This window comes from Pteropus vampyrus, unplaced genomic scaffold (genome assembly GCF_000151845.1).
Source record: "Pteropus vampyrus isolate Shadow unplaced genomic scaffold, Pvam_2.0 Scaffold466, whole genome shotgun sequence".
NCBI lineage: Eukaryota > Metazoa > Chordata > Mammalia > Chiroptera > Pteropodidae > Pteropus > Pteropus vampyrus.
The window spans coordinates 1044737-1054702 of NW_011889247.1; the positions used below are offsets into that span (position 1 = coordinate 1044737).

The following is a 9966-nucleotide window of genomic DNA, read 5'->3' on the forward strand; positions in this document are numbered from 1 at the left end:
TGTAATGTTCTGTATATATGCACACACACACACACACATACACACACACACACAGATATACACTGAGTTTTGGGAAATAATTAAAATTTTTACACATTGGCAAAAAAGGGACAGACATTCCAGGCATAAAGAAAAGCATGAATAATTCAAATAGCCTTACCTACTTTAGAGACATAACATGGAAATTCCCTGTAATAAATGATCCAGCTGCTATGCTAGTTTATTTTCATGTACACTTTTGAAAGATTTACTCTTTCTGATAGCCAATGGTATACAAACTAGATAGCCAAGTATGCTATAAAATCCAGTTATTCAACTTTATCCTACTTTAATTCATTTTGAGGTCTTGAGTGCTTTGTTTATACAGGCTAGTTCACATTTTTTTGTGTGTCTCATTTTGCCTTTTAAGAGTGCTTTTACTTCTTGCCTGTTAGGCATGTTTAGGGACTTCAAGTTGTTGGGAAAGACAAATTAGCTGTTATTGATTAGGTTTCTTTCCCTTCTAGGAGTTGACAATACTTTGGCTGAAGAAGGGATTGGGGTGAAAGCAAATACATTACTTAATTTAGAAAGGAAACACTTATATAAATGTTGAATAAACTATAATCAATGCAAGAATATGAAAATATCAAGTGTTATAAGGGTAAAGATAAGGATTGAATAAATATCTCCAGCATAATTAAAGAAAATTTTATTTAGCAATTAATTTTATTCAATAATGAAAGCTGGGCAGAGAAAAAAATAATTTGATAAATCTACCCTTTTGAGAGATGTCATTCCAAATTATTCAGTTAATTTGTTTAAATTATGAGCTATATGACTAGATTATAGAATATTATATTGTAAATTCTGAGTCTATGGCCATGCCACCCTGAACGTGCCCAATCTTGTCTGATCTCAGAAGCTAAGCAGGGTCTGGCCTGGTTAGTACTTGGATAGGAGACCACCTAGGAATACCAGGTGCTGTAGGTGTTAAAAAAAAAAAATGTGCAGATTCAGATACAGAAAAATAAAATTGAGGAATTGTATTGAACATGAGAATGGCTTTGACTGCCCTAGGCTATGATAATGGAATTTCTGCAAAGTTTATAAAAGAGAAGGTTATAAGAAATATCTTGGTAACACAAAAAGACTTTCTAAAAGTTATGACTTGATATACCCTTTGAAGATTTATATATAACACTCTTGACCTTTTGGAAGACTCCAAGTAATATTTTAATGGTATTTAATTTCCTGTAACATTTTTCTGCACCCAGTGTATCTGAAACTGTATATTCAATTGGACATCTGCTATTTAATATAAGCAAAAAATTATAGAAAAAATAATAAATGACACTGACATGTTTCACTTGCACAATAGTGCTGAGCATTAAAAATTGGCAAATAGGCTCTATCTTGGTAGCTAAACATTTATTTTTATTACAATTACATACATACACATACAAACACACAACTAGATTTAATATGTAAATTGAGAGACCTACAAATATAAATTACTCAAATTCCCAATGGAGAGTGGAGATTTCTGGACAGAATATGTTGGTGGACACATAGTTTTTTTTATGACTTCTTCCAAGGAATATAGTTAGTCTATTTACCCAATTCTAGTTGACAATATTAGACTAGGTCTAGGTCATTTTCCTTCATCAGTAAAGTAAGTGAATAGGTCCAGAGAAAGATTATCATCAAGTCCTCAATTATTCTCTATAATATTTTATAAAATGTTTGATAATAAAAAATAACAAACCAAGCTAGAAAAAATAAGTTGGCCAACAAATAAGTAAAACAGAAACAATGGAAATGAAATTACCAAATAGAAAGTTAATCATTTATGGGATAAGACATGTAAATAAAATATAATTACCATGCTATAGAATTTAATATGGAGAGCTTTTACAAAATTATAAATAGCTATAAACAAGAATCAGAAAAAAATAATTTTACCAGATTAGCTTGATTAAAATAGAATTAATACACTTTAAGATAGGTTAGAAGTAATCTCAAATTGAAAGACAGATGTCAGGAGTAAAAATAAAAATAAGCTCATGACAGACATACAGCAATTATAAGTCGATATAACATCATCCTGGGCAAAAACAATGAGAACCTCAGGCCTTGATTTTGGAGCAAGTTCTTTAGTTAATCTATCTTATATCCCTGGTTTTGCTTTCTTACAGTTGTTTCTTTGAACTTGGCTTTGTTAGGCAGAATTGACCGATACATGACCTAAGAATATTTGATTAGTCTTTGTGGTGGTCTGAATAATGTCTCCCCAAAGAAGTCGATGTCCTATTTCCAGGAACCTGTGAATGTGTCAATTTACATTCAAAAGAAACTTTTCAGATATGATTAAGTTAATAATTTTGTGATGGGGTTATCCTGGATTTTTCAGGTGGACCCAGTGTAATCACAAGAGCCCTTATAAGAGGGAAAGAAGAGGTCATAGAAGAGGGAGATGCTATACTGTTTGCTTTAAAGATAGTGGAAGGGGACATGACCCAAGGAATGTAGACAGCAACTAGAAGCTAGAAATGGCATACAGATTCTCTCTAGAGCCTCCAAAAGGAATGCATTATAGTAATCTGTTACAACACCAGTTAGTAACTAATACAGACCTGTAGATAGTGATTGACAAGATTCAGAAATTGTTTCTTTTGCATATATGTGAAATCATATAAAAACATTTTATGATAAGATGGGTGTATAAACGTTGAGGCATGAATTATGTCAAATATAGTTTTTCTACTCAGCATTTAATTATATCCTCTTCTCAGAAGCACCTTTGATATTGACACTTTTCTTGAGATCCTTTTAACATCTATTTTAAAAGAGCTTCTCTCCACAGGCTTTATATATATTGGTGAGTAACATAATTTTACTATCTTTGTTGTGATTCTCAGGTAGATATGTTGGGCATTAGAAAATTTTTGACATTAGAGTTATAACTCCCGACCTTTATCTAAAGTAAATAAAAAGTCTGGAATTAAGTGGCTAGGCTTTCTTTACAGCTTTATTTTCTACAACATGCTCTTCATTATTCATTTTTGTGAACCTTAGAGATATAGATTATAACTTTATCTTCACAAATGTCACAGAATTTATTTTTAAATAAATAAAAGGATTTTGTGGGCCCCTACCACATTGATAGAAACCTTTGGACTAGAGGTAAGGGAAAAGCTAAATTAAATAATATAAATTCAAAGCCAAAAAGCTAAAGAAAGCTTGTATGCCAGATGCCTTTATCTTGAGAATAACGATAGCCAAAAAACCATGTAATGACCTCAGTAAGCAGACAAATTTTAGACAAACTTTGTAATGCTTTAAATGAAAAGAGATTCATGACTTAAAACTCTTTCATCTCTCAAAACATCAGAGGACAACCTAAAGATATATTGACAAATTATATTACACAGGGATGTTTCAGTGGAGATCCAAGTTTACACAGGTCAACTTAAACCAGTGATTGTCAACTGAGCATGATTTTGTTCTTTTGTGGACATTTCAGCAATATCCAGAGATACTTTTGATTATCACAATTGGGAGACTACTGGCCTGGGGTGGGTAGAGACCAGGGATGATGCTAAACACACTACAATGCTTAACATAGCTCTTCATGACAGAGAATTATCTGACCTAAAATTTCCATACTGCTATGATTAAAGAAACCTGCCTTAGACTTATGGTAAAGGTACAAAAAGAGAAAAAGAAAAGAAAAGAAAAAACAAAAGAAAAGAAAAGAGAAAAGAAAGAAAAAGAAAGGAAAAGAAAGAAAGAGTAAAAAAGTAAAGGTAAAAAAAGTAAAAGAAAAGGGTACAAAAAATCTAAGATCTAGTTTTTTTTCAGAGAGGTCAGAAAAAGATGTATTGTTAATGTTTTAGAGATTTATAGGTCAGAAAAATTAATTCTCCAAAGGGAGATAATAAAAAAATAGTAACCAGATGTTTTAGGGCAAGAGTTCAATTAACCTCCCAGTAGAAAATAGGAAACTATTGAGAAGTTATCTCAAAGCTGCTGTTTGAAAGTCCATAGTAGATATATTTTAAGAACTGTATTTTGAAGATTAGAGTACCTATATCAAATGATGATATACAATTTGGAATTATGTAAGGGAGAAACTGGGAAGATGAGTATAAATATTCCAGTAATACTTTTTTATGTTTTTGAAAGTTGATCAGATGTTGACTGTAGTCTCAGGAAACATTTTCTTCAAATATATCTCACCGTAGTGAGAATGATAAGCTAGTAAAGAGATAAGCAGAGATATAATTGGTAGAATCAAACTTGGGCTAGAAGCTGGGACTGAGGAAGACTAACTCCAGGTTATATTTTCTTAACCAAGAGTATGAGAACACCAAGGTGCACATGAATAGAGTTATTAGAATAGAGTTATTAGGTATTTATGAACTTGAATAGGAAAATTTCACATTTTATTTTATCATTTTATTATTTTTAATAAAATTTATTGGGAAACATTGGCTAATAAAATTAGATTAGGTTTTAAATGTTATTTCAAAAATATATTAGATGTATATTGCATTGTGTGATCACCACTCAAATTAAATTTTCTTGCATCGCCATATATTTGACCCCTTTTACTCTTATCTACTTTCCCCCTTCCTTCTTTCTTTTTGGTAACCACTACACTGTTGTCTGTATTTATGAGTTTCTGTTTGTGTTGTTCATTTATTGATTTTAGTTTTATATCCCACATATCAGTGAAATCATATGGTTCTCTATTTTTCTGTCTGATTTATTTTGCTTAGCACAATAATCTCAAGAACATGTACATACATACAATAGAATATTAGTCGGCCATAAGAAAAGATAAAATACTGCCATTTGTAACAACGTAGATGGAAATTTTCATATTTTAATTTTAACTAAGCCTTGAGATGTAATGCCAAAAAATTATGGCAGTTTTTAGACACAGAGATAGGTATTATATGTAATACGTTAATAAAGAAAAGGCATGAAGTTAAGAAATACTTCTCTGTATGGAATTACTCTGCTAAAGATGAAGAAGGCAGACAGGACCTGTCTGAATAACTGATGTGTCTTCCACATCCACAATTGTTGTATTTCATATCTCCTAATGTAGATTACTTCTCTAGATGAAATTAGGAGCAATATGCTAGAATTATAGATGTATAATTTTGTTAAAAGAGAGAAAGTAATGAGATACACATGCCCAAGGTTCTGAATAATGAACAGATATATAGCTCAGAGAGACCCCAAAGGAGTGTGAAAACACAATAATCAAGATAAAAGAAATGATTTAATGCTGTTGATAGAAGCTTAGGGACTTTAGGAAAGTAGACATGACAAGATGAAATTATAGCTTTATTTGAAAAGTGAATATGCACAAATTGTAAATGAATTTTTTAAGTCACATTTCCTAATATGAAGAAGAGGTGTCCACTTAGAATAAAATAAAGGCTGTGAAATTAGTTAAGCCTTAGAATATGTAGAAGAAAATATGATTAAGGAAGCTAGAAAATTACTATTCTGAAGAATGAGACTCCCAAGATAAAAATGCCCAGATCTCTCGGTTCTGGAAATCTGTCATATTCAAGGTAGCCAAACTGTATTACAGAGGATAATTAGATATGAGGGTATATAGTACTTGAGTGCTGATATTTAGCCTCAATTTAGTATGGCTACATAAACTTTCCTGAAAAAGAATGAGTAGGAGGTTGAGAATTTACAGGGAGAAAGCAAGAAAATCCAGTTCTTAGAAGCAAAGCGTTGACTGGATTTGTAATGGCCCTTTTAACTCAATAGGTATAAATAAGTGATCAAATAAGTGTAATTGTGAACCTGGTCAGTTGAATAGCAAGATGCAATTGATAAAGGTCAAATAACACATATGATTTGTGTGGACATGTTAAGGCTTCTCCACAGCCACAAGAAATTATGGATAAATATATAACTATATATTCTGGTTTCAGGATCCTTGGACTGGATCCACTCTTCCACTGGAGCTCCCAAGAGGTCTCCTACAAAATTGTAAGCAATATCTTACATCTTCAGACATAGTAATAAATGTGGATAGGACCACTGCAAACTTTCCAAAAACATTAATATATTCTATTTGTAGCCATTAATGCTATAGCCTAGCTTTCATGAAAGTTAAATGAAGTTTAAGGTCTTATAAGTAACTTCTCAACCCCAGTTGCCTATATTTCATCCATAAGCATAGAGATATTAGCAAAATAGGAACTTGAGCAAAGATCTGTTTAGACTTAGGTATGATATTTTTGGTCATAATTACTGAGATAGACCTGTAGGTATCCAACAGCATTCTCATAGGATGGTGGATAATGAATACACACAGCTCTGCCCTAGTATTGTTAGGACTCACCATATATATTCTATAGATTTAAAAAGGACAATATTAATGATATCATCAATTTTAGAGTAACTAAGTTTAGTTAATAGGCTATTTTATAATTTTAAATAAGATAAAAAAAGTATTTATGATGTAACAATTTCTTTGAGGGCTTGTATAAAACTTGACTTTTTAATTGTTAAATTATCTGTGCTGCTTTTAGTAGAATGAAAATCTCAAGGTAAAGAAAACTTTATCTCAGTCTTTTCATATCCATAAGGACAGCAATTAATATAATATACAAACTTAAACAATTGTAGAATAAGTGTAGAAAATAAGCAAAACTTAAGTGATTTTCCCCTGGTCAGACAGTAACTGACAGAGCCCAAATTTTAGCCAGGACACCTAAATTCCAGAGTTCATGATCTTAACTTTAATGCCATTCTATTTTTGTTGTTGAACGAGTGGGTAGATAGATATTTTACACAATTTTTATGAAATTACAAGGAGGCTAATTATTTAATTATTCTGTTGAATCCGTATAGACATTTTAATGGTTTGGCATCAGTAAAACAGAAATCAAATATTTTAAAGAGGGTATTTAATATAGAGAATTAGTTAAATTCATATTATAGAACTGGAAAAGCAAATGCAGAGGTGCGAAATTCATAAAACAGGACTGATTCCTACAAGAATAAAGAGAAGAATTTGGGTTCTGAATATAGAGAAGTTTACAGAGACCCCTAAAGAGGTGGGATTTACAATCAGATGTATAACAGGAAATTGCTTTCTATGGAGAGAATCAGGCTTAGAAAAACGAAGTTATAAATACTTCATGATGCTCTCATTACTTTCACCTAACAGAAATTAGGGAACCAGGATATAAACCAGGACTTTAAGCTGTGTCTTTTAAATCTAATTTGTATGCTTTTTTTTCCCCCATCTCCATTGCAGCACAATAACCTCCTAGCATAAATTCAGGTTTCATCTCACCTGGTCTGATAAGGTGAGATGAACATTGCTGCTCTTGTTGCTAAGAATTTTAAAATGAAACTTTAATCAGACAGTATTTATGATAATGCACTAAAGACTACTTGATAGGATAATTTATTAATAGTTGGGTCTCAGATAATGTTTTCTTCACTCAATCTCAGTAAATACTGTGGAATAATAATTTGTAGATAGAGAAAAGATATGTCATCAGCACTGTTTTATATTTTTTGTCCTTTTATTTTGTTGATGATGAAGCATAAAAATTACCAATGATAATTTAGGGACATCACCTTGTAGCAGATAAAATTGGATAAACTAAGATATCTGCCCTAGTCCACTTATGTTGAGGCAGAATCTTTCTTGGCTAGATTCATTTTTCTCTTTCAATAGAAGTTGATATTCCCTTAGTTTTCACGACAGTGAGGAGAATTTTCTCAAGACCAAAAAAATATTTGAACTTCAATGTATAGATCTGTCTCTTATTTGTTTTCCCTCTGACTCGTGCTGTTAACTCTTTAATTTATTTTCAAAAAATATGAAAGTCCACCAAATAAATAGTTTTTAAATTGAGATATAATTGGCATGTAACATTATGTTAGTTTCAGGTATACGTAATGATTTGATAAATGTACATATTACAAAATGATCACCACAATAAGTCCAGGTAACATCCATCACTCATCAAAGAGTTTTTAAGAAAATCATAAGCACACCTCAATTAACTTTCTAATTTCCAGAAAAAAGAAGCCCCATTCTTTCCAGATATGAAGTATAAGCTATAGAAAGAAATAATGAGACCAAGAGTTGATGTTATATGTGATTAATTTTAGAAATAACTGCTTCTAATCTAAGGGATATGTTCTACCTTGAGTGGTTTCCTGCTGTCTTTTCTTTCAACTTATTGGATACTTCTTTTAATAATTAACACATTGTCAGACCAAAAAGGCAAAATATAGGAGGAAATCCTTTTAACGTTAAGCAGAACTATGTTAGAGGACTTAATTTTTCAAATTTGTATCATACAGTTGGAGTCCAATTTAATAGGAAATGTAGGAGAAATAAATCTTGGCTAATTCTGAATTAATTTTTGAGGTAAAAAATGTAAACGGAATTTAAAAAAAGAACACTTAAAATTAGCAAAAGTTAGTATTTCATCCTTTTGTCTCTGGATTCCCTTTGGAAATTTCACTCTTTTTCACAACTATTTTTCTTCTGCTCTACCTCAAAACAGCTCCTGTTTTAATTTTGGTATATATTCTTCTTATTATGTTTTAATATATTTACATTCATAAATACTAAGGAGTATTGTTTTATGTGTCTATATGAATGCTGTCAAAATATATTACATATTTTTTACACCTAGCTCTTTAATTCAGCATTATCTTAGTTCTATAAATATAGATACATTTAGATTAAATATTCTTACTACCTATATCCCATCATATGTATATTCCACATATATTTATCTAGCTTCTTATATTTGATCATATTGATCGTTTCTAATTATTTACTACTAAACATTTTCTTACAAGCCTTAATTTGCACATGTAGAAACATTTGTATATGATAAAGTGTTGCATATGGAATGTCTGGATGTTGGAGCATACACTTTTTTCAACTTTATAGTTTCATAATTATGACCAAAATGTTATTCTACAATGTTTCTTAGAGATAAGGAGAGTTTGATTTTATTACTTTCTCAACAAAAGTCATATTTAAAAAATTTTTTTAGTGAAATGGTATTTTATTGTTTTAATAAATTTCCAGTTAATCAATGAGTTACTTTATAGGACAATTTTTGTATTTCATGAGTTATGTGTTTATACGTTTTGCTGCTTTTTTTCCCATAGAGCAATTTGTTTATTCACTTTATTATTTACCACTGTGCTCCTTTATGATTGCTGCTTTTTTTGCCTTAATATTCCTTAACCTAAACTTTGAAGGTAGGTGTTTTTTGACAATTAATATTTTTTGCATTTAATCTGTAAATTGTTGGAAATTTAATTTGCACATGATGCCAGATATGAATCTAATCATATATTTTCCCAGTTTCAATTAGAAACTTTCTCCAATTCGCTTATTTTAAAAGATCCATTTTCCTCATTTATTTCTAAGTAGTTTTTTTTTTCCATTTGAAGGACCCAGATTACTTCTTTGTTCTTAGCTCTTTGTTGCCTGCTATTTTGCTGATCTACTTTACAATTTTTCAAATAATATTTCCAACAGAAGCTTCATAAATCTTGAATTGAGTTAAAACAAGACTTCGTTTTGATTCTTTATGTAAAACATCATCTTTGTTAGTCTTCAAAGAAATCCTAATTTCTTTCACATAAATTTGAGAAACATTTTATCAATTTTATAATTTTGTGTGGAACAGTGCTTCTTATTGGTATATAGTTCACATGCCATAAAATTTAATGCTTATGTCTACAGCCATGCTACCCTGAACAAACTCGATCCCATCTGATCTCAGAAGCTAAGCAGGGTCGGGTCAGGTTAGTACATGGATGGGAGACCATCTAGGAAGACCAGGTGCTGTAGGCATAAAAAAAAAAAAAAAGGGATTGTAAGCTGACAAGGTCCTTGCAATCTGTGAGGTCAACCAAGAGTTGCCTTGCCTAAAAATTAAAAAAAAAAAAAAAAAA

At 30.9% G+C, this 9966-nt stretch overlaps 2 pseudogenes; both read left to right on the plus strand.

The window, feature by feature from the left end:
• Positions 1-853: 853 nt before the first annotated feature.
• On the plus strand, positions 854-972 carry LOC111732533 (annotated as a pseudogene).
• An 8774-nt stretch (positions 973-9746) lies between these two features.
• On the plus strand, positions 9747-9865 carry LOC111732531 (annotated as a pseudogene).
• Positions 9866-9966: the final 101 nt, after the last annotated feature.